The sequence below is a fragment of the Ictalurus punctatus genome, unplaced genomic scaffold, assembly GCF_001660625.3.
Source record: "Ictalurus punctatus breed USDA103 unplaced genomic scaffold, Coco_2.0 Super-Scaffold_100060, whole genome shotgun sequence".
Classification (NCBI taxonomy): domain Eukaryota; kingdom Metazoa; phylum Chordata; class Actinopteri; order Siluriformes; family Ictaluridae; genus Ictalurus; species Ictalurus punctatus.
The window spans coordinates 808743-833834 of NW_026521090.1; the positions used below are offsets into that span (position 1 = coordinate 808743).

A 25092-nucleotide genomic window follows, 5' to 3' on the forward strand; every position below is an offset into this window, starting at 1 on the left:
AGACGTTATATTCCTGAGGACTTTGCTAGGAAACCCAGGCAATTCTCAGAAAGACTGAGGTGGAAAGCAACAAAATTGCGACAGTTTCTGTTATACACAAGTCCAGTGTTTCTTCTTGATGTGCTGTCATAACCAATGTACAGCAATTTTAATTATCTGTTGCTATCTTTATACTCTCCAATCCACTCTTTGTATAATTCTTAATGACTTTGCTCACAGTTTGCTAGTGTCATTTGTAAAGCATTTTAGTGAGTTGTATGGTCCTGAATTTGTTATCTACAATGTACATGGGCTAACCCATCTTTCTGAGGATGTCAAAAAACATGGAAGCCTTGACTTCTTGTCTGGGTTTCTGTTTGAAAACTTCCTGGGATAAATAATTTTTTTTTTTGAGAACTCCACACCATCTCCTATAACAGGTTATACGGAGACTTTCAGAAATGGACTGTTTCATGGTAATTGCTGAACATTTGGATATGAAAATTGTCTTGAAAAACAACATGAAAATGGCCCAATTCCACCGGATTTTAATAAAGTTGATCAGTTCCAGGAGGTTGTTCTAGGTAGCACTAGAGTTCATCTATCATGTATGGGAGAAAACTGTAGGAATTGGAGGCTGCTTTGGTGTAGTAATGAATATTCTTCAATGTCAGGAGAAAGTAAAGTGCTTAAAACACTTATCTAAATGAAAAGCTTACAGCACCTAGTAGTCCCATTCAGTCTCCCAACCAAGAACTAACCAGGCCCAACTTTGCTTTGCTTCTGAGATCAGGCTTTGTCAGAGTGGTATGGCTGTAAGCAACAGATGCCACCAAATGGGGCCTATTTAAATAGTATAAACAAACATCTGACTGACTGACTGACTGATTGATTGACTGATTGATTGACTGACTGATTTATTGATTGATTTTCCTTCATTTCTACACAATCAGTCTGACTGTGAATTGGTGGAGTCCATGCACTTCTTCAAATAAGACAGGGTGCTCACTCACACCTGATTGTCATCCCGTTGATTGAAAACACCTGACCCTAATTTCCCCTTCAGACTAACTGCTCATGCAGACGCCAACAGTGTCTGCACCATGCACGCTTCCATTACAGAATGCGCTTAAGCAAGGTCTTTACAAGAAAAATAGGGTCCAAACCCACATGGGCTGTGCACAGCGGACTGGCAGCTCATCACCTTAACCTCTTGCTGACATAGCTCACGCGTATGAAATTACATCCCGGTGTGTGGAGCAAAAAAGAGGTTTCGGTGCAGGTTCTTCGCCCCTGTCGTCTGGACTGCGGAATGCGCTCTGCGTTGACGGACCTCCAGAGACGCAAGAGCCTTACAGCAGCTGTGGCCAAAAAGCATTGAAATACAGCTCACGGTCGCGAAACACATAGCCACAGTGCTAGCTCTTCACATTTCTCCACCCTCTCTAGTGCCAGCTCAGGGACCTGTACAAAGCTTCCCGGTTGTAGGCCTTGTAGGTGTGAGACAGACTGCAACAAAGCCAGACATTGCTGGAAAGAGGAGGCAACGTGAGAAGCTTGCGACGAGGATGGGATTCGAACCCTCGCGTGCAGAGCACAACGGATTAGCAGTCCATCGCCTTAACCTCTCGGCCACCTCGTCCGAGGCCCGCCCCGTTTAACGAAAACTATGCAAATGAGGGTTTCATGTTCGCCGGCTGGATGACTGCTTCTCAAATAGATCTGATTCAAGTCTTGGGGTATGAGCTGTGCCGTCATATAAACTGAAGGGTGACGATGCGGCGAGACGGCCCAAAGGTCTCACAGAACGGGACAACTCCATAGTCGAGCCGTCGCAATGCAATCCAATCCTTGGGCGGCTAGGTACCGACTACCTATGGACTGCCCGTCCCAGCGAGTTAAATTTCTTTGGAAAATGTAACTTTTACCCGTGACCCTGAGTAGGATTACGCGGTATAGAAGATGGATGGATGGATGGAAATGTAACTTTTATCCTTACCTGGATATACACAACGACTGTGGAAAAGGGGGGCATGAGTTGCGACGTTCGTGAGGCAGCATGCTACGTGGTGTATAGCATGAAAGCGTGGGAGAAAAACCTGCGCAAAGCCTTTGGAGACGAGACATCACCCACCGTGAGCTAACGACCGTGGCAGCGATGGGATTTGAACCCACGCCCCCGAAGAGACTGGAGCCTAAATCCAGCGCCTTGGACCACTCGGCCACGCTACCCGCAGGCCGGCGTGGTGGTAAACCCGTCCGTGGGAAGAAGGTGACCGGGTCATTCCGCCGGACAACAAGAAATCTGGCATGGGCGCGACAAAAGGGCTGTTGTGAGACTCGAGTGCCTTTCGCTTAACCGGCTCTGGCGGAGACATCTAACCATTTCCAGCTGAAGACAGAGCTAAGGCCTGGTCTTTTGGACGCGATTCGTCTAGGCTTAAGACGCCATGCTCCACGGTCACATCGGAGTTGTGTTTGCGGAAGAGCTCTTCTGCCATGACCTTACATCCCACTTACGGTGGTGCTTGAAAGTTTGTGAACCCTTTAGAGCTTTCTATACATCTTCATTACCGGGACCTAAAACATCATAAGATCTTCACACAAGTATCAAAAGTAGATAAAGAGAACCTAATTACAGAAACCAGACAAAAACATTACAGATGGTCAGTTATTTATTGATGAAAATGATCCAGTATTGCATACCTGTGAGTGGCAAAAGTATGTGAACCTTTGCTTTCAGTATCTGGTGTGACCTCGGTGTGCAGCAACCACTGCAAACAAACGTTTCCGGTAACTGTTGAACAGTCCTGCACGTCAGCTTGGAGGAATTTTAGCCCATCCCTCATTACAGTCCAGTTTCATCTCTAGGATGTGGGTGGGTTTCCTCACATGAGCTGCTTGCTTCAGGTCCTTCCGCAGCATTTCTACTGGATCAAGGTCAGGACCTTGACTTGGCCATTCCAAAACATTGACTTTATTCTTCTTTAACCATCCTTTGGTAGAACGACTTGTGTGCTTAGGGTTGTTGTCTTGCTGCGCGGCCCACTTTCCCCTTGAGATCCAGTTTACGGACAGATGTGCTGACATTTTCTTTTAGAATTTGCTGGTATTATTCAGAATGCATTGTTCCATCAATGATGGCAAGCCGTCCTGGCCCAGATGCAGCGAAACAGGCCCAAACTGCAACGCTACCACCACCATTGTTCAGAAATGGGATACGGGTCTTATGCTGGAATGCGGTGTTCTCCTTCCCCCAAACATAACCCTTCTCATTTAAACCAAAAAGTTCTAGTTTGGTCTCACCTGTCCACAAAACGTTTTTTCGAGTAGCCTTGGGTCTTGTCCATGTGATCTTTAGCAAACTGCATGCAGGAAGCAATGTTCTTTATGGAAAGCAGGGGCTTTCTCCTTGCCATCCTGCCATGCACACCACTGTTGTTCAGTGTACTCATTATGGTGGACTCAGGAACATTGACATTTGCCTACGCGAGAGAGGCCTTTAGTGGCTTAGAAGTTACCCTGGGATCCGTTGTGACCTCGTGGACAATTACATGTCTTGCTCTTGGAGTGATCTTTGTTGGCTGACCACGCCTGGGGAGGGTAACCATGCTCGTGAATTTCCTTCATTTGTACACAATCTGTCTGACTGTGGATTGGTGGAGTCCAGGCGCTTTAGAGATACTTTTTCATCAACTTTTGCATTTTAATGTAAACAATCATATTTCGTAATATTTTGGGTCAGAAACGTTTCATAGTACTATATTATGTGTAAATATGTGAAAAGAATCAAATTGGAGTAGATCGGGCAACTGATTATATGAGTTTGTTTGAAACACCACTTTCCTTTGCTCCTAGCGCCTTCTCGTTCACTGTATAGCGTTTTGAGCGGATAAAGAGCACAAGTGTGTAAGGGGACACAGGATGAAAGTGAACTAGATTTGTTATTGTACTTTTGATGAAAAGTGACTTTCTAGACATAAAATGTCACTTTTTTCACCTTATCATACTTTTTCATCAACTTTTGCATTTTAATGTAAACAATCATATTTCGTAATATTTTGGGTCAGAAACATTTCATAGTACTATATTATGTCTAACTAACTTGAGACGTGAACTGATCAAATGTGACGTGACAAAAGAAGAACGACTCGGATCGGGAGGTGAACTAACAGACTGCTAATGCTAAGCAATTAATCAATCATTTCTGTTTCTCATAATTCGGCCTCGGTTGCATTAGCCTATAGTTTATTTTTTATTCCAAATGTGATCAATGTTTGCGTAAGTACTAGAGGTGTTGGGGAGATTCTGAAGAAGAGTTAATCAAGGGCGTGACTGTTGGAATCAGTACAGTTGTGGATGACGCGATGGACCCTATTCCGTGTGACTGCCGTGATGTAGCCCTTGTAATGGAAGAAGTTGTCGTTCTACGCAATCTTGGTGATGTACCAAATGCATTTGTCAACTTGATGGGATTGCTTTATGCACGTAACATAAACTACCCCACAAACTTCAAATACACCTTTGAGGTGATTCAGAGGCTGTTCATGAACATCGGAGCTGATGCCTGCAGTGCACGAGTACATTCACTTAAAAATAATCTGCTCAAGTAGAGATGGTGTTATGCATTTCTTGTAAGAGAGATTTCATGTGGTGTTGTGTTGTGTATGTTACAGTTTCTATACCTAAGCAGCATGCCTTCAGTTTTGTTGTATATTTTCACCTGGGCAATTGAAATGTAATGTTGTTAGGCAAAAACAGATTTCTGCTTGCTTTTTCTGTTTATTTTGAGAAATTCATGTAATTTCAAGTTCTGCTGACACCCGAGTCTGCTGACACGCACAGCCAAGCTCCGCCCATGCCCAAGGTTCACCTGGTAACCTCAGAGCCTCAGCTTCCCTGTTCAGCTGCGGTCGTCGCTCAGCCTCCCTGTTCAGCTGCGGTCGTCGCTCAGCCTCCCTACGCCGCCAAGAACACTGGGCAGTTTCCTGGCTCTGTTTGGGACATTCAGCCCAGGGGGCCGGGGCCGCCAATGAAGTGAGATGACTCATGGCACTCGGGAGGGGTTTCTGTCACGATTCCCCCTTGAAGCAGCGTGCTCTAAGCGTGAATGTGCGAGCACCTGCTTTTCTGTTGTTGACTGTAATGACATCTGGACACGTGTGTTTTGTTTATGTTTCTGTCTCCTCCCTGTTCTGTCATTGGCTGGGATTTCACGTGGGTCTGAATTGCTCTCAGCTGCTAGCGGTTTAGACGCTGATCATGTCCGCATATATACTGCGCGCCTCCCAGCACACAACGCGGAAGATTAAATGTTTAGAGTTAGTTTAGCTCGTATCATAGTCATAGTCATAGTCACGGTCCATGTTTAGAGTTAGTTCGCGCTGGATTATCCGCTTCCAGTCCCTCGTCATAGTTCGTTTCTTGTTTTGTTTATCGACCCTGTTTTCCGTGACCACGACCTAGATACCTGCCTTGCCCCGTGTACGCTTGTTTGCCAATCGCCTGATCTCTTGCATGTTTATGGATTACGTTTTGGATCACGTTTTGAATTTGTCTGCCTGTCCCTCTTTCAAATAAACAACTGTTCATCCTGCACTTGCATCCGTCCTATCTCTGCTCCGTCACGATACGTGACGGTGACCTGCTCCAATATGACATTTTGTACATAATATACTTTGCAGGTTTCTGATGTAAAATGATACGAAATAGGATTGTTTACATTAAAATCCATTATATGATGATAATGTATGATAAAGGGGAAAATGTGAGATTTGCAGTCTAGAAAGTCACTTTTTCTCAAAAGTGCCCTGACAAAGCGTGTTTTCATTCCTCCTGTGTGTGCAGACACACGGGGGCGCTACACTATACAGTGAGTTTCACGCCGCTGGGAGCAAGGGAAAATAGTTTTTCTAACAAATTCAGTATCATATGTTTCACATGTTCATGATTTAATATGATTCTTTGACATGTTTCTGACTCAATATTAGATGTTTAACTTGTTTACATAAAGCCCACCCCATTTCTCCAAAAGATGTTTTTTTATTATTATTTTATTTAATTAAGTTATTTTTATTTTTGCTCATGCAGTATAAAAGAACAAAGTAATGGTACTTCAAAAAAAAAGTAAATTGTTATTATATCAACAACAAAAAATCAAATGTAACAGATGTGCATTGTAAAGGTTTCAGCTCTACTCAGTGAAAATGGAGGGGACATAACAGGTCTTAATACAGATTATAACCCAGATCTAAGTCTAATCAACACTTACATCTAACCACAAAGTTACGTTGACACTGACGTGAGGAACAGATGCAGGAGTAACAGAAGTGGGTGGGCTTGTCGTAGTGCATGGTCTTCTTATAGGAGATCCTCACGGGGGTTGGTCCTATAGGAGATAGCCTCCTCACGGGGGTTGGTCTTATAGGAGATAGCCTCCTCACGGGGGTTGGTCCTCTTATAGGAGATAGCCTCCTCACGGGGGTTGGTCCTCTTATAGGAGATAGCCTCCTCACGGGGGTTGGTCCTCTTATAGGAGATAGCCTCCTCACGGGGGTTGGTCCTCTTATAGGAGATAGCCTCCTCACGGGGGTTGGTCCTCTTATAGGAGATAGCCTCCTCACGGGGGTTGGTCCTCTTATAGGAGATAGCCTCCTCACGGGGGTTGGTCCTCTTATAGGAGATAGCCTCCTCACGGGGGTTGGTCCTCTTATAGGAGATGTTCTTCTTAAAAGGGATGAGAATCTCAAAAAGGGGATGGGCTTCTAAAAGGGGGTGTGATTCTCAAAGGGGATGGGCTTATTACAGGAAAGGGTGTGATTCTTAGAGCAGATAGGCCTGGTAAAGGGGACGGGCTTCTCGAAGGACTTCTAAAAGGCACCTCATGCTCATCACCACCATTTTGCTCCTCCTCATGCTGGTCAGGCATGTGGACGTCATCCTCGTAGTCACTCTCCACGGTGTTGTAGTACAGCTCGTCGGCAGCAAACGGCGGATCAGAAGATGTATCCTCCCTCCGTGTTCCTGTATCAAAAGAGATGAAGAGACAGTGAGACACATCTGCACGTCTCGTAAAAGGAACCAGAAAATCCTCCCTCTAAACTGTCCTTTTCACAAAACGTATTTACACAAGTTAATGGTAAATTACTGTCATCTTCCTATAACGGTGCATACATCCTCAGTATCTCCGTTCTAGCTGCATGTAGAGGTGTTCGATACGGGTGTTACAGTGTCACGACTTCACCGTTAGTCACGGCATATAATCACACACTTACCTCACTGCTCACTTTCCCCCTTGCCAACAAACAGAATAAAACACATTTCTGTCTATTACCGTTTTTTTCTGATCTCTAACGGTTCTTATCCCTTTTATGTCCATCTGTGGCTCCCCAAAAACTCTTCCCACCCTCTTTCTCCTAAATCACACAACTCCTAACTTCATCACACATCGACGGCTATGAAGAACAAATCATCGCTGACCAGAATTAAACCAAACTACTTTATATTTTGCCTAAGCAGCACTGCACACTGGTCAGATTTATGATTATTTATTTATTTATTGCTCAGTCAGCTGCATTTCCTCACAGCAGCTCTCTCTCTCTCTCTCTCTCTCTCTCTCTCTCTCTCTCTCTCTCTCTCTCTCTCACTCTCTCAGCTTATAACAACTTTAACAATACTTTTCATTCTCAAAAATATCTTAAACAAGAACAATTAGGAAATTTTATTTGCTTTAGTTAAATTCTATACGATTATACTATTCACTGTAGCAAACTTTAGTTAAACTTGTAGTAAACTTTAATATAGAAATAGCTGACTTTTCTACCAAGATAGTAAACACAAAACCAAACTGTTTCATATATCTGATTAAAATTTTTATATATATATATATATATACATATATATATATACACACACAACACACACAGTATCTCACAAAAGTGAGTACACCCCTCACATTTTTGTAATTATTTGATGATATCTTTTGATGTGACAACACTGAAGAAATGACACTTTGCTACAATGTAAAGTAGTGAGTGTACAGCTTGTGTAACAGTGTAAATTTGCTGTCCCCTCAAAATAACTCAACACACAGCCATTAATGTCTAAACCGCTGGCAACAAAAGTGAGTACACCCCTAAGTGAAAATGTCCAAATTGGGTCCAAAGTGTCAATATTTTGTGTGGCCACCATTATTTTCCAGCGCTGCCTTAACCCTCTTGGGCATGGAGTTCACCAGAGCTTCACAGGTTCCACTGGAGTCCTCTTCCACTCCTCCATGATGACATCACGGAGCTGGTGGACATTAGACATCATATGTCTTCTACATTATCCAGTCAGTACAAAAAACATTTCAGATTCCTAAACATTAGTTTCCCAGCACAAAATTAAATGTTACAGAAAAATGTTTGTATGTCAGTAAAGAAAGCAGCATATTATGTAAGAGACACTTTTCAGACAAAAAAAAAACAACATAATGAAGACTGCTGGGTTTTGCTGCAAAAATAAGAAGTGCGACAGTCAAAGTCTCCAGAAGAACCGTGACTGGTTCTGCAAGATGCTCAATAAAACCTACATCTCATTTCCTTATAAAACTGCACTAATAGTATGGGAGACTACTATTTTTTAAGCAAAGGGTCATCACAACAAATATTTACTGTTTACTGTTTACTGATTTTTATATTATGTTTAAAAAATATAGAAACATTTCATTGGATTATTGTTGAAGGCATGTTTGCTCTACAGCATTTCTTTGAATGTGACTTTTGTACAGTACGGTGTGTGTATATATGTACAGTACTGTGTGTATATATGTACAGTACTCTGTGTGTATATATGTACAGTACTCTGTGTGTGTATATGTACAGTACTGTGTGTGTATATATGTACAGTACGGTGTGTGTATATGTACAGTACTGTGTGTATATATGTACAGTACGGTGTGTGTATATATGTACAGTACGGTGTGTATATATGTACAGTACGGTGTGTATATATGTACAGTACGGTGTGTGTATATATGTACAGTACGGTGTGTGTATATATGTACAGTACTGTGTGTGTATATGTACAGTACTGTGTGTGTATATATGTACTGCATGGTGTGTGTATATATGTACAGTACGGTGTGTGTGTATATGTACAGTACTGTGTGTGTATATATGTACTGCATGGTGTGTGTATATATGTACAGTATGGTGTGTGTATATATGTACAGTACTATGTGTGTATATATGTACAGTACTGTGTGTGTATATGTACAGTACGGTGTGTGTATATATGTACAGTACGGTGTGTGTGTATATGTACAGTACTGTGTGTGTATATGTACAGTACGGTGTGTGTATATGTACAGTACTGTGTGTGTATATATGTATAGATTGTGTGTATATATGTACAGTACTGTGTTTGTATATATGTATAGATTGTGTGTGTATATGTACAGTACTATGTGTGTATATATGTACCGTACTATGTGTGTATATATGTACAGTACTGTGTGTATATATGTACAGTATGGTGTGTGTGTATATGTACAGTACGGTGTGTGTGTATATGTACAGTACTGTGTGTGTATATATGTACAGTACTGTGTGTGTATATGTACAGTGCTCTGTGTGTATATCTGTACAGTACTGTGTGTGTATATATGTACAGTACTGTGTGTATATATGTACAGTACGGTGTGTATATTTGTACAGTACTGTGTGTGTATATATGTACAGTACGGTGTGTGTATATATGCACAGTATGGTGTGTGTGTGTGTGTGTATATATATATATATATATATATATATATATGTCTGTACATTATACCTACGGTCTTGAAGGAAACATGAATTCTGCTCTCTACCAGAAAATCCTAAAAGAGAATTAGGATTCTCGGTCTTCAGTCCATAATATGAAACTCAAGCGCTGCAAGACAATGATCCAAAGCATAGGAGTAAGTCCAAGTACTAGAAGTAAGTGAAAGTCTGATCTCCAGTTATTAGAAATGTTTGGTTGCAGTTATTGCTGCTAAAGGTGGCACAACCAGATTTTAAGTTTCAGGGGGCAGTTCATTATTCACGTTGCTGATAGCTGTAGCTGTTGGATAACTTTTTTAAAAGTATTGTTTATAAAATTGATTATAAAATACTATTATTAACCTATAAAGCACTAAATGGTCTCGTGCCACAGTATCTAAGCGACCTTTTGGTTTTATATGATCCGCCACGTCTACTTAGATCAAAAGATGCAGGCTACTTGACGGTACCTCGAATAGTGAAGGCTACAGCAGGGGGAAGAGCTTTCTCTTATAGAGCCCCACAGTTATGGAACAGTCTTCCTATTAGTGTTCGGGACTCAGACACAGTCTCAGTGTTTAAGTCTAGGCTTAAAACGTATTTGTTTACTCAAGCCTGACTCTATTATGCTAATTCACAGTCCTAATAATCTTTTCTCTCCCTCTCTCCTTCTGTCGAGCCACACATGAATTTATGGAGATACTAGAGATCCTGATCCTTTCTGCCTCTGGATGGAGCTCTCATCTACTCCAAATCCAGATTGCTGGGACTACTGCTGCTCCTAACTCCATACAGACTTCATATAAATCCATAATGAACTTTTTCACACTAACTGTTGTTGCCCAGATGAGGATGGGTTCCCTTCTGAGTCGGGTTCCTCTCAAGGTTTCTTCCTCTTAAAACATCTCAGGGAGTTTTTCCTCGCCACCGTCGCCAGTTGGGATAAATTCGCACCTTTAATATCTGTATACCGTGTTGATATTTCTATAAAGCTGCTTTGAGACAATGTCTATTGTAAAAAGCGCTATACAAATAAAACTGAATTGAATTGAAATGAATTGTATTATATTTAATAGTATTTTATATCTATCTATTTATCTCTCTCTCTCTCTCTCTCTCTCTCTCTGTGTATATATATATATATATATATATATATATATATATATATATATATATATATATATATATATATATATATATATATATATATATAATATGCTGAATTTTTCAGTAAAAACATTTTTTAATGTAAGAAAACATAAAAACCAAGCAGTCAGGCATTAGCATTGATGCATTCTGCCCCATCTGAGTCCTACTGTACTTTTACTGCTCCATGTGTCAGTTTTAGTCATGAAGCATTGTGATTTATCTAGCATGAAGTATCTTGTAAATAAGGTTTAGAAAAATGCTATATAAATAAAGATTTAATTACCACAGAGATTACATTTACAAATATTTAAGCGACGGTAAAAACATTTTGAAGATAGTCATAACAACCGCTGTACTCACCTGTTTTTTTCCCAATCTTTTTACCCGTTCCAATCCACTGTAACGACACTTTACTATTTAATTTATTCTTTAAATCATTATAATAATCATTATTAGTATGGTGGCTTAGTGGTTAGCACATTTGCCTAGCACTTCTGGGGATGGGGGTTCGACTCCTGCTTCCACCCTGTGTGTGTGGAGTTTGCATGTTCTCCCCGTGCTTCAGTGGTTTCCTCCGAGTACTCCAATTTCCTCCCCAAGTTCAAATAGATTAGATTAGATTCCACTTTATTGTCATTAAGCAGTTTGTGTGAGATTGTTCACATTCACCCCATTAATTATTTGCAATATACCACAAGTCACATGTTCAACAGGATGTTGTATCATCTGACTTTCCTGAAGATCATGTGAAGAAGAAAACCATGTTCTGTAATTTAAAAAATTTTTATAACAAAACTTAACCCTGTTGCGTTCAACCGTGTTTCTCATTTAAGAGCAAAATGCAGCCATTTTCTGCAAAGAAACATGATAAAAATGAGATTGATGCCCGAGATGGATGAACCTTTTTTTGAATGATTAAATGCATGTTTTCTTATATTTGCTCTTCATTCATTTATTCATTCATCTTCAGTAAACGCTGCATCATGATCGGGGTCGAGGTGGGTCCGGAGCCTATCCTGGGAACACTGTGCGTGAAGTGGGAGAAGTCATCCTTGACGGAATAACAGACCAGCACAGGGCACCACGCACACACGTACATTGCATATGCATTAATATCAATTTAGCTATAACCAACCCACCTATTTGTATGTTTTCAGTCAGTGGGAGGAAACCAAAGAACCCAGAGGAAACCCACACAAACACAAAAACAAGAGAATATGCAAAACTCAAGACCCAGACAATAACCCAAGCTCAGGATTGAACTCAGGGCTCTGGGGAGGTGAGGAGGTATACCACCTTTCTATACAACCTATCCTACAGGGTCACGGGGAACCTGGACCTGGATGGTGGATGACAGGGTGCCAGTCCATCGCAGGACACAATCACATACACACACACACCCACACACACCCATTCATACACTACAGACACTTTAGACATGCCAATCAGCCTACCATGCATGACTTTGGACTGGGGGAGGAAACCGGAGTACCCGGAGGAAACCCCCACAGCACGGGGAGAACAGGCAAGCTCTGCACACACAGGGCAGTGGCAGGAAACGAACCCCCGACCCTGGAGGTGTGAGGCAAACCCTCTGCCTAGCGTTACAAGGGTTAAATTCACCACAATCATGAAATCAGCCCGACCCTAGATAGTATACCGTGTGTACTTCAATATGTAGTACCTTAGTGTTCAATTTGAAACGTTACCTAACTTTTTTATCTTGAACAGAAATGACAAATAAGTAGCACAATATTTCATGTCACTGAACTGCACCAAAACAGCACCCACAGGAAGCACCATATACAGTAAAACCACAACTGAAAGGAAAAACAAGTGTCCAGTAGCCCACCCTTCATTTTTTTGGTAAATTTAATACATCATCCGAGTCTCAGAAGTACAACGCATCTCACTAAACTTCCCAGTGTGAGCACACCACTCGCACTAAAAGTATCCAAAGTGACACAGCATTAGTAATATGTTTTGGATGGAATGGAGTACATACTTGAGGTAACTTCTGCCAAAATGACTGATTATAACTTCTAAATATTAATTACTACATATGTTTCCATTGACTGGTTTTCAGAAATGGCAAGAGAACATGCATTTCCATCAACTAATGGTTATGTAGAATATCCTGAAAAGAAAGTGACACAATAATGTGAGCAGTACAAGGCAGCTGGTCATAGAGACACAGGAGCACACACACTTGCTGGCACTATTTACTCAGAAATGTGCCTTTTAATGCTTGATTCGCCTCAGTTGTTTCACACCACCCCATCGTAGATCATTTTCCTATAAAAGCACACCAGAACGTTTTATACCTTAATTATGACAATTTTCTCCTCCTCAGCCAAGAGTCAAAATAAATAAATAAATTACATACTTTTTAAAAATATAATAAATAATAAACTTAATATTAACATGTTTTCCAAATATCCGTTCATAGATTTAAAAAATGTGACGATAAAACCACCAGGATTGAAGAAATATGGCCGTGGATGCAATTCAAGTGTGATAGTATGTAACAGCTGATAGTGATGCTCTGTGGTATGGAGTGTTTATAAGAAGACGGACAGGACATTAAAAAAGTTCACAACCAATAAAATTTATCCAGGTATATAATTACAATTATGTACATTATCCTGTAACAAGGAAATATTAAAATAGACATATTTTTAGAACCATCGTTCAAAAGGCATGTTGTAAAAAATAGGTTTTGTTGTGATCTCACATTAAAACTGTAAAAGTATGCTTTCTTTTTCTAACGAGAAGACGCATCAATGCGGTTTTCTCTCAATGTGTGCGAGACACAACGGGCAACATGGAGGAAGTGAGTGTTACTAAGAAGACGACAACGTTGACCGTACACTCGTATATGTCCTATCTGAATCCTCTCTGGGGGTTGGGGTTTATTAAGTCATAATGTAAGTGCCTGTCTTAATGATCTGTTCTTCTTTTTTGATCATGATCCTCTTGACATTCATCATGCCTTGTTGAGTGAATTCTGATGCTATTTCAGTCTCATCCATGTCATATCACTCTCTAGTGCATATAACTCCTTTGCTGCTGTTCAATGATGGGTGATAAAATGCCTTTATCGGTACATTTGCCAGCATATTTGCACGCATGATGTTTTCAACATGGCATTCTACTAGGATTTGTCCGGATCCTAGCTTTTTTAACATTTTTAACTGCTCCTGCTATGCCTGTAATGATTTTCTGTATTGCAAATGGAGACAATTTTGTAAGAGGCATGTCTGTTGTTTGTGACCCTAGCAGTATAAATCTCTGCCAGTTTTCACTCTTTTGAAAGTAAATACATCCAATGTCTGTTCTATCATCCGTCGTTTTGTTTTGTTTTTTTGTTAGCCATGTTTGTATTTTTAAATCTCACCACTCCTGCTCCCCACCCACCTCCGAGCCCAGCAAGGTGATGCACAGAGCTGTGGTCATCCTCCGGATATGCACCAAGGATACAGGGGTGATCTACTTGAGCAAAGGGAACAAAATATTCATTCTACTCAATTAAGACCCTAAGCCTGAGCCCTTTCTGGTACATCTTGACTAGACGATTTGTTGGAGCGGGCACTTCCAACCTCCCGTCTATGTGAATTCGAAGCCAAAGAATTGTGTTGGATCTGAGTCAGCCACAGCATGCACGTTCCTCAAATATCAGGTTCTCGTCCTCTCCAAACACGGGTTGCAACTTACGGCAAATAAGTCGCCTCATTTGCTGCCTTTTACGATCAGCAAGAGGATGCTAGCGACCTATTCTTCCCCGGGTCCCCAGCTGTGCACTGATAGTGTAACTAACATTACTTAATTGAATTTTATATTCCTAAACCAATAGTGATGATTATGGTAGTAAAGATATATTCTGTATTTAGTCATATAGTCTATATTTGGCCATCAACACATCAATGACTGGACAATAAAAGATATTAAAAAAGAAATAAAATTATGTAGGGAATTTAGCCAGCCGTGGGCGGAGCACAGACACACAGGAGGGCGTTTCAGTGTTATGTGATCTTTATTTAAGGCTATCGGTGAGGGGACTGCGGGTATGTGTGCGTTTGTGTGTGTGTGGGTTGAAGTGCGATCGGGTGGTGAGGGTCTCAGCCGTCGTCGGTTACAGTCAAGGGGGGGCGGAGCCATCACTCGAGTCGGAGTCACCTAAAACCAGGAAAAAACACACAACAGTGATTAGCAGACATGCGCGCGTCGGCAAAATTGCATAAAACACGCTAGAGATCCGCGCTCATGCTCGGAGACACTTCTCTCCCTTTTCGAGTGGAATATCGTCCTTTTATACTCTCCCCTCGCTTGCTGGATGGTGGAATTCTTCCACGCGGTGCACCATTCATGAGCCGTGAGTGTGTCGGCGGCCCCGCCCCGCCACCACATGCTCTCTGGCCGTCCAAAACATTCGGTGGCGCTGAAGTGGAACTGTCTCTTCCGCGTCACCGCGGGAGGAGCGATCTTTGTTTCCTGTGTGCCGGCCGCCGGCCTGTTGCCACAGTACCCCCCCAGCTCCGAGCCCACTGCCGTCGTGTGTCGGGCCCACAGTGCATTCCGTCGCGAGAGGCCATCTGCATTCCCATGGTGGGTCCCTGCCCGGTGCTGGACCTGAAAAGAGAAATCCTGCAATGAGAGGAACCATCGGGTTACCCTGGCATTCGTGTCATTGGCCTTGGCCATCCACTGCAGTGGGGCGTGGTCTGTCACCAGGACGAAGTGCCGACCAGCCAGGTAGTATCGCAGCTCTTCGATGGCCCACTTTATCGCCAGGGCTTCTCTTTCCACGGCCGCATACTTCCTCTCAGCTGGGGACAACTTTCGACTGATATAAAGGACCGGGTGTTCCTCTCCGTCGAAGGTCTGCGAGAGAACAGCACCCAGCCCGGTCTCGGAGGCATCTGTGTGTACGGTGAATGGGAGGCCTAAGTCTGGGTTGCGTAGCACTGGGGCACTGATGAGGGCCTCCTTTAGGGCTTGGAACGCCTGCTCTGCCTCCGCAGACCATTTCACCCTTTCCAGCTGGCCTCGATTTTCTTCGCCTGTGGCTTCAGCATACCCCGGCCAATACGGTAGCCCAGGTACTGTGCCTCGGTCAGGCCTAGGTGGCATTTCTTGGGGTTGGCTGTCAGCCCGGCCTTCCGGAGTTCCTTCAGAACCTCCCCCAGGTGGAACAGGTGGTCCGACCAAGTGGGGGAGTGGATAACTACGTCGTCTAGGTAGGCGGCTGCGAACATACGGTGGGGTCGCAGGACAATGTCCATCAGCCGTTGGAACGTTGCCGGCGCCCCGTGTAGCCCGAAGGGGAGAACCCGGTACTGCCAGTGACCGGTGGCCGTGCTGAAGGCCGTCTTCAGCCTTGCGTCTGGTGCCAGCGTGACTTGCCAGTAGCCTTTTGTTAGGTTCAAGGTAGATATGAACCAGGCCCTCCCCAGTCGCTCCACGAGGTCATCTACTCGAGGGAGGGGATAGCTATCGAAATCGGAGACCTGGTTCAGCTATATATATATATATATATATATGAAATGTGTCCTAGCTTATTATCTAGTTCTTCATCTGTGTGGTTCAGCAACTGCTGCACAACTAATAGGAAAGAAAAATGTCTTTGCACATATTTACGTGTATTTATCTAAAGCAAATAAAATCTCCTAATTGTTCTTGTTTCTAAGATATTTTTGAGAACGAAAAGTATTGTTAAAGGTGTTATAAGCTGAGAGAGAGAGAGAGAGAGAGAGAGAGAGAGAGAGAGAGAGAGAGAGAGAGAGAGAGAGAGAGAGAGCTGCTGTGAGGAAATGCAGCTGACTGAGCAATAAATAAATAAATAATCATAAATCTGACCAGTGTGCAGTGCTGCTTAGGCAAAATATAAAGTAGTTTGGTTTAATTCTGGTCAGCGATGATTTGTTCTTCATAGCCGTCGATGTGTGATGAAGTTAGGAGTTGTGTGATTTAGGAGAAAGAGGGTGGGAAGAGTTTTTGGGGAGCCACAGATGGACATAAAAGGGATAAGAACCGTTAGAGATCAGAAAAAAACAGTAATAGACAGAAATGTGTTTTATTCTGTTTGTTGGCAAGGGGGAACGTGAGCAGTGAGGTAAGTGTGTGATTATATGCCGTGACTAACGGTGAAGTCGTGACACTGTGACACCCGTATCGAACACTTCTACATGCAGCTAGAACGGAGATACTGAGGATGTATGCACCGTTATAGGAAGATGACAGTAATTTACCATTAACTTGTGTAAATACGTTTTGTGAAAAGGACAGTTTAGAGGGAGGATTTTCTGGTTCCTTTTACGAGACGTGCAGATGTGTCTCACTGTCTCTTCATCTCTTTTGATACAGGAACACGGAGGGAGGATACATCTTCTGATCCGCCGTTTGCTGCCGACGAGCTGTACTACAACACCGTGGAGAGTGACTACGAGGATGACGTCCACATGCCTGACCAGCATGAGGAGGAGCAAAATGGTGGTGATGAGCATGAGGTGCCTTTTAGAAGTCCTTCGAGAAGCCCGTCCCCTTTACCAGGCCTATCTGCTCTAAGAATCACACCCTTTCCTGTAATAAGCCCACCCCCTTTGAGAATCACACCCCCTTTTAGAAGCCCATCCCCTTTTTGAGATTCTCATCCCTTTTAAGGTATTTCAAATGAAGAAATTCTAAGAACAAACTCCCGCAGCCTGGCAGAAATGGTCGTAGAGCGAAGAATGCGCTTTGCAGGACACATTCTACGGATATCTGACCACCGCCACGCAAAGATCGCGCTGCGCCGGACGCCGCCACGGGGGAAGAGAAGAGTAGGGCGGCCGCGGAATACTTGGCGACGAACATTCATGGAAGATCTACGAGCGCTCGGTCAAGTGGGAAGATGTGGAAATCGACGCTTCCGACTGAGCCCGCTGGCGAATGCTTGTTGCCCGATGCGCCCCGCTGCACGGACGGAACTAACTAACTAACATCCCTTTTAAGAAGAACATCTCCTATAAGAAGACCGACACCCGTGAGGAGGCTATCTCCTATAAGAAGACCGACCACCGTGAGGAGGCTATCTCCTATAAGACCCACTTCTGTTACTCCTGCATCCGTTCCTCACGTCAGCGTCAACGTAACTTTGTGGTTAGATGTAAGTGTTGATTAGACTTAGATCTGGGTTATAATCTGTATTAAGACCTGTTATGTCCCCTCCATTTTCACTGAGTAGAGCTGAAACCTTTACAATGCACATCTGTTACATTTGATTTTTTTGTTGTTTCTATAATAACCATTTACTTTTTTTTTGAAGTACCATTACTTTGTTCTTTTATACTGCATGAGCAAAAATAAAAATAACTTAATTAAATAATAATAATAAAAAAACATCTTTTGGAGAAATGGGGTGGGTTTTATGTAAACAAGTTAAACATCTAATATTGAGTCAGAAACATGTCAAAGAATCATATTAAATCATGAACATGTGAAACATATGATAATGAATTTGTTAGAAAAACTATTTTCCCTTTCTCCCAGCGGCGTGAAACTCACTGTATAGTGATTTAAGCCAGTGTAGCGCCCCCGTGTGTCTGCACACACAGGAGGAATGAAAACACGCTTTGTCAGGGCACTTTTGAGGAAAAGTGACTTTCTAGACTGCAAATCTCACATTTTCCCCTTTATCATACATTATCATCATATAATGGATTTTAATGTAAACAATCCTATTTCGTATCATTTTACATCAGAAACCTGCAAAGTATGTTATGTACAAAATGTCATATTGGAGCAGGTCACCGTCACGTATCGTGACGGAGCAGAGATAGGTCGGATGCAAGTGCAGGATGAACAGTTGTTTATTTGAAAGAGGGACAGGCAGACAAATCCAAAACGTGATCCAAAACGTAATCCATTAACATGCAAGAGATCAGGCGATTGGCAAACAGGCGTACACGGGGCAAGGCAGGAATCTAGATCGTGGTCACGGAAAACAGGGTCGATAAACAAAACGGGAAACGAACTATGACGAGGGACTGGAAGCGGATAATCCAGCGCGAACTAACTCTAAACATGGACCGTGACTATGACACGAGCTAAACTAACTCTAAACATTTAATCTTCCGCGTTGTGCGCTGGGAGGCGCGCGGTATATATGCGGACATGATCAGCGTCTAAACCGCTAGCAGCTGAGAGCAATTCAGACCCACGTGAAATCCCAGCCAATGACAGAACAGGGAGGAGACATGACAGAAACATAAACAAAACACACGTGTCCAGATGTCATTACAGTCAACAACGGAAAAGCAGGTGCTCGCACATTCACGCTTAGAGCACGCTGCTTCAAGGGGGAATCGTGACAGAACCCCCCCCCCCCGAGTGCCATGAGTCATCCCACTTCATTGGCGGCCCCGGCCCCCTGGGCTGAATGTCCCAAACAGAGCCAGGAAACTGCCCGGTGTTCTTGGCGGCGTAGGGAGGCTGAGCGACGACCGCAGCTGAACAGGGAGGCTGAGCGACGACCGCAGCTGAACAGGGGGGCTGAGGCTCTGAGGTTACCAGGTGAACCTTGGGCATGGGCGGAGCTTGGCTGTGCGTGTCAGCAGACTCGGGCGTGAGCAGAACTTGAAATTACATGAATTTCTCAAAATAAACAGAAAAAGCAAGCAGAAATCTGTTTTTGCCTAACAACATTACATTTCAATTGCCCAGTGTTTAAAGGTGAAAATATACAACAAAACTGAAGTCATGCTGCTTAGGTATAGAAACTGTGACATACACAACACAACACCACATGAAATCTCTCTTACAAGAAATGCATAACACCATCTCTACTTGAGCAGATTATTTTTAAGTGAATGTACTCGTGCACTGCAGGCATCAGCTCCGATGTTCATGAACAGCCTCTGAATCACCTCAAAGGTGTATTTGAAGTTTGTGGGGTAGTTTATGTTACGTGCATAAAGCAATCCCATCAAGTTGACAAATGCATTTGGTACATCACCAAGATTGCGTAGAACGACAACTTCTTCCATTACAAGGGCTACATCACCGCAGTCACACGGAATAGGGTCCATCGCGTCATCCACAACTGTACTGATTCCAACAGTCACGCCCTTGATTAACTCTTCTTCAGAATCTGTGTGCTGTATTAAAAACAAAGACAAACTTTAAAATGTGCTTTCACACATACATCCTCACAAGCGCAGCGACTTAAGAACAGCATGAGTGAACCGATCTTAACTTTACTAGTCATCACACAAGATGAATTAATATCAGAAGGTGGAAAAAAATACAGTACAACGTCCTGAAATTCATCATCTCTCATGAAAATAAAACAAGGTAAACTCCATCAATACGTGGATATCAATACTCCATATCAATACGTGGACTTCCATTATCCGAATATCTTCCAACATCTTACTTTCCTCACAGACACTTACCTCACAGATCTGTAAGAACTGAGATGGATTCTCCCGCATGGACAGTGGCAGCCCCAGCAGTACTGCAACCCTCTTCCTGTGATTTGATGCCTCAAAAGTACAAATGTTTTATATTCAAATTATGCAGGACAAGAGAAATAGCAAGAAAGGAAATGACCACAGTATTTACAAAACAAGTACACTTGAAATAAATCTACTCACATTTTTATCCAGGCTCTCCAGTATGGCACTCCTTTCTGCGATGTCTGCATGGCGCCTCGAGCGGTACAAATACAGCAGCTTTGAGGCGTGTTTGTCAAGACCCTCATAAAAGGACTTGCTCAGGTCCATCGACACAAGTCTGGTGAATTCTGCGCTGATCTTCCGTCATTACAGAACAATTCTATCAGTGCCTAAAGTAATTCTATGAGGAAAAGAAAAGTCATTCAAAAATGTAATAAACAGTGTACACAAGCAAGATCAGGACCAGAGTAATATATTCTCACCAAATCTCTTGATAAATTTCATGGCCAGCGGTTCATATACATATTGATATTGTAAGCAAAGCTAATCAGGGAGCATTACAGTGGAAGCAGGAGCATCAGAAAATGAGAGGTTATTATATATATATATATATATATATATATATATATATATATATATATATATATATATATATATATATATATATATATATATATATATATATATATATATAAATAAATTACGTTCAAAGACTTGCATACTTAACACAAGACAGTTCGGATCATTTTACTGACTCGGATCTTTGAATCTCGTTCAGCAAAATGAACGACTCTTTTTTGCATCATTTCGTTCATTTCAGCAGAATAAAGTTAAAATGTTACATGTTAACCTCCCCAACACCTCTAGTACTTACGCAAACATTGATCACATTTGGAATAAAAAATAAACTATAGGCTAATGCAACCGAGGCCGAATTATGAGAAACAGAAATGATTGATTAATTGCTTAGCATTAGCAGTCTGTTAGTTCACCTCCCGATCCGAGTCGTTCTTCTTTTGTCACGTCACATTTGATCAGTTCACGTCTCAAGTTAGTTAGACATAATATAGTACTATGAAATGTTTCTGACCCAAAATATTACGAAATATGATTGTTTACATTAAAATGCAAAAGTTGATGAAAAAGTATGATAAGGTGAAAAAAGTGACATTTTATGTCTAGAAAGTCAGTTTTCATCAAAAGTACAATAACAAAACTAGTTTGCATTCATCCTGTGTCTCCTTACACACTTGTGCTCTTTATCCGCTCAAAACGCTATACAGCGAACGAGAAGGCGCTAGGAGCAAAGGAAAGTGGTTTTTCTAACAAACTCATATAATCAGTTGCCCGACCTACTCCAATTTGATTCTTTTCGCATATTTACACATAATATAGTACTATGAAATGTTTCTGACCCAAAATATTACGAAATATGATTGTTTACATTAAAATGCAAAAGTTGATGAAAAAGTATCTCTAAAGCGCCTGGACTCCACCAATCCACAGTCAGACAGATTGTGTACAAATGAAGGAAATTCACGAGCATGGTTACCCTCCCCAGGCGTGGTCAGCCAACAAAGATCACTCCAAGAGCAAGACATGTAATTGTCCACGAGGTCACAACGGATCCCAGGGTAACTTCTAAGCCACTAAAGGCCTCTCTCGCGTAGGCAAATGTCAATGTTCCTGAGTCCAGCATAATGAGTACACTGAACAACAGTGGTGTGCATGGCAGGATGGCAAGGAGAAAGCCACTGCTTTCCATAAAGAACATTGCTTCCTGCATGCAGTTTGCTAAAGATCACATGGACAAGACACGAGGCTACTCGAAAAAACGTTTTGTGGACAGGTGAGACCAAACTAGAACTTTTTGGTTTAAATGAGAAGGGTTATGTTTGGGGGAAGGAAAACACCGCATTCCAGCATAAGACCCGTATCCCATTTCTGAAAAATGGTGGTGGTAGCGTTGCAGTTTGGGCCTGTTTCGCTGCATCTGGGCCAGGACGGCTTGCCATCATTGATGGAACAATGCATTCTGAATAATACCAGCAAATTCTAAAAGAAAATGTCAGCACATCTGTCCGTAAACTGGATCTCAAGAGGAAAGTGGGCCGTGCAGCAAGACAACAACCCTAAGCACACAAGTCGTTCTACCAAAGGATGGTTAAAGAAGAATAAAGTCAATGTTTTGGAATGGCCAAGTCAAGGTCCTGACCTTGATCCAGTAGAAATGCTGCGGAAGGACCTGAAGCAAGCAGCTCATGTGAGGAAACCCACCCACATCCTAGAGATGAAACTGTACTGTAATGAGGGATGGGCTAAAATTCCTCCAAGCTGACGTGCAGGACTGATCAACAGTTACCGGAAACGTTTGTTTGCAGTTGTTGCTGCACACCGAGGTCACACCAGATACTGAAAGCAAAGGTTCACATACTTTTGCCACTCACAGGTATGCAATACTGGATCATTTTCATCAATAAATGACTGACCATCTGTAATGTTTTTGTCTGGTTTCTGTAATTAGGTTCTCTTTATCTACTTTTGATACTTGTGTGAAAATCTTACGATGTTTTAGGTCCCGGTAATGAAGATGTATAGAAAGCTCTAAAGGGTTCACAAACTTTCAAGCACCACCGTAAGTGGGATGTAAGGTCATGGCAGAAGAGCTCTTCCGCAAACACTACCGATGTGACCGTGGAGCATGGGGTCTTAAGCCTAGACGAATCGCGTCCAAAAGACCAGGGCTTAGCTCTGTCTTCAGCAGGAAATGGTTAGATGTCTCCGCCAGAGCCGGTTAAGCGAAAGGCACTTGAGTCTCACAACAGCCCATTTGTCGCGCCCATGCCAGATTTCTTGTTGTCCGGCGGAATGACCCGGTCACCTTCTTACCACGAACGGGTTTACCACCACGCCGGCCTGCGGGTAGCGTGGCTGAGTGGTCCAAGGCGCTGGATTTAGGCTCCAGTCTCTTCGGGGGCGTGGGTTCAAATCCCACCGCTGCCACGGGCGTTAGCTTACGGTAGGTGATGTCTCGTCTCCAAAGGCTTTGCGCAGGTTTTTCTCCCACGCTTTCATGCTATACACCACGTAGCATGCTGCCTCACGAACGTCGCAATTCATGCCCCCCTTTTCCACAGTCGTTGTGTATATCCAGGTAAGGATAAAAGTTACATTTCCATCCATCCATCCATCTTCTATACCACGTAATCCTACTCAGGGTCACGGGTAAAAGTTACATTTTCCAAAGAAATTTAACTCGCTGGGACGGGCAGTCCATAGGTAGTCGGTACCTAGCCGCCCAATGATTGGATTGCATTGCGACGGCTCGACTATGGAGTTGTCCCGTTCTGTGAGACCTTTGGGCCGTCTCGCCACATCGTCACCCTTCAGTTTATATGACGGCACAGCTCATACCCCAAGACTTGAATCAAATCTATTTGAGAAGCAGTCATCTAGTCGGCGAACACGAAACCCTCATTTGCATAGTTTTCGTTAAAGGGGGCGGGCCTCGGACGAGGTGGCCGAGAGGTTAAGGCGATGGACTGCTAATCCGTTGTGCTCTGCACGCGTGGGTTCGAATCCCATCCTCGTCGCAAGCTTCTCACTTTGCCTCCTCTTTCCAGCAATGTCTGGCTTTGTTGCAATCTGTCTCACACCTACAAGGCCTACAAACGGGAAGCTTTGTACAGGTCCCTGAGCTGGCACTAGAGAGGGTGGAGAAATGTGAAGAGCTAGCACTGTGGCTACGTGTTTCGCGACCGTGAGCTGTATTTCAATGCTTTTTGGCCACAGCTGCTGTAAGGCTCTTGCGTCTCTGGAGGTCCGTCAACGCAGAACGCATTCCGCAGTCCAGACGACAGGGACAAAGAACCTGCACCGAAACCTCTTTTTTGCTCCGCACACCGGGATGTAATTTCATACGCGTGAGCTATGTCAGCAAGAGGTTAAGGTGATGAGCTGCCTATCCGCTGTGCACAGCCCATGTGGGTTTGGACCCTATTTTTCTTGTAAAGACCTTGCTTAAGCGCATCCTGTAAAGGAAGCGTGCATGGTGCAGACACTGTTGGCATCTGCATGAGCAGTTAGTCTGAAGGGGAAATTAGGGTCAGGTGTTTTCAATCAACGGGATGACAATCAGGTGTGAGTGAGCACCCTGTCTTATTTGAAGAAGTGCATGGACTCCACTAATTCACAGTCAGACTGATTGTGTAGAAATGAAGGAAAATCAATCAATAAATCAATCAGTCAATCAATCAGTCAGTCAGATGTTTGCTTATACTATTTAAATAGGCCCCATTTGGTGGCATCTGTTGCTTACAGCCATACCACTCTGACGAAGCCTGATCTCAGAAGCAAAGCAAAGTTGGGCCTGGTTAGTTATTGGTTGGGAGACTGAATGGGACTACTAGGTGCTGTAAGCTTTTCATTTAGATAAGTGTTTTAAGCACTTTACTTTCTCCTGACATTGAAGAATATTCATTACTACACCAAAGCAGCCTCCAATTCCTACAGTTTTCTCCCATACATGATAGATGAACTCTAGTGCTACCTAGAACAACCTCCTGGAACTGATCAACTTTATTAAAATCCGGTGGAATTGGGCCATTTTCATGTTGTTTTTCAAGACAATTTTCATATCCAAATGTTCAGCAATTACCATGAAACAGTCCATTTCTGAAAGTCTCCGTATAACCTGTTATAGGAGATGGTGTGGAGTTCTCAAAAAAAAATTTTTATTTATCCCAGGA

At 42.8% G+C, this 25092-nt stretch overlaps 1 protein-coding gene and 4 non-coding genes across 5 annotated transcripts in view; 2 read left to right on the plus strand and 3 right to left on the minus strand.

The window, feature by feature from the left end:
• The window catches only part of LOC108262158 (histone H2AX), a 361614-nt gene that overhangs the window by 72140 nt on the left and 264382 nt on the right, over window positions 1-25092 (minus strand). The gene's annotated exons all lie outside the window — the stretch shown is intronic.
• trnas-gcu (transfer RNA serine (anticodon GCU)) lies at window positions 1540-1621 on the minus strand. Its single transcript has one exon. It is a non-coding gene; the product is annotated as a tRNA-Ser (tRNA).
• On the minus strand, window positions 2130-2211 carry trnal-uag (transfer RNA leucine (anticodon UAG)). Its single transcript has one exon. It is a non-coding gene; the product is annotated as a tRNA-Leu (tRNA).
• On the plus strand, window positions 23266-23347 carry trnal-uag (transfer RNA leucine (anticodon UAG)). The gene has a single exon. It is a non-coding gene; the product is annotated as a tRNA-Leu (tRNA).
• trnas-gcu (transfer RNA serine (anticodon GCU)) lies at window positions 23856-23937 on the plus strand. Its single transcript has one exon. It is a non-coding gene; the product is annotated as a tRNA-Ser (tRNA).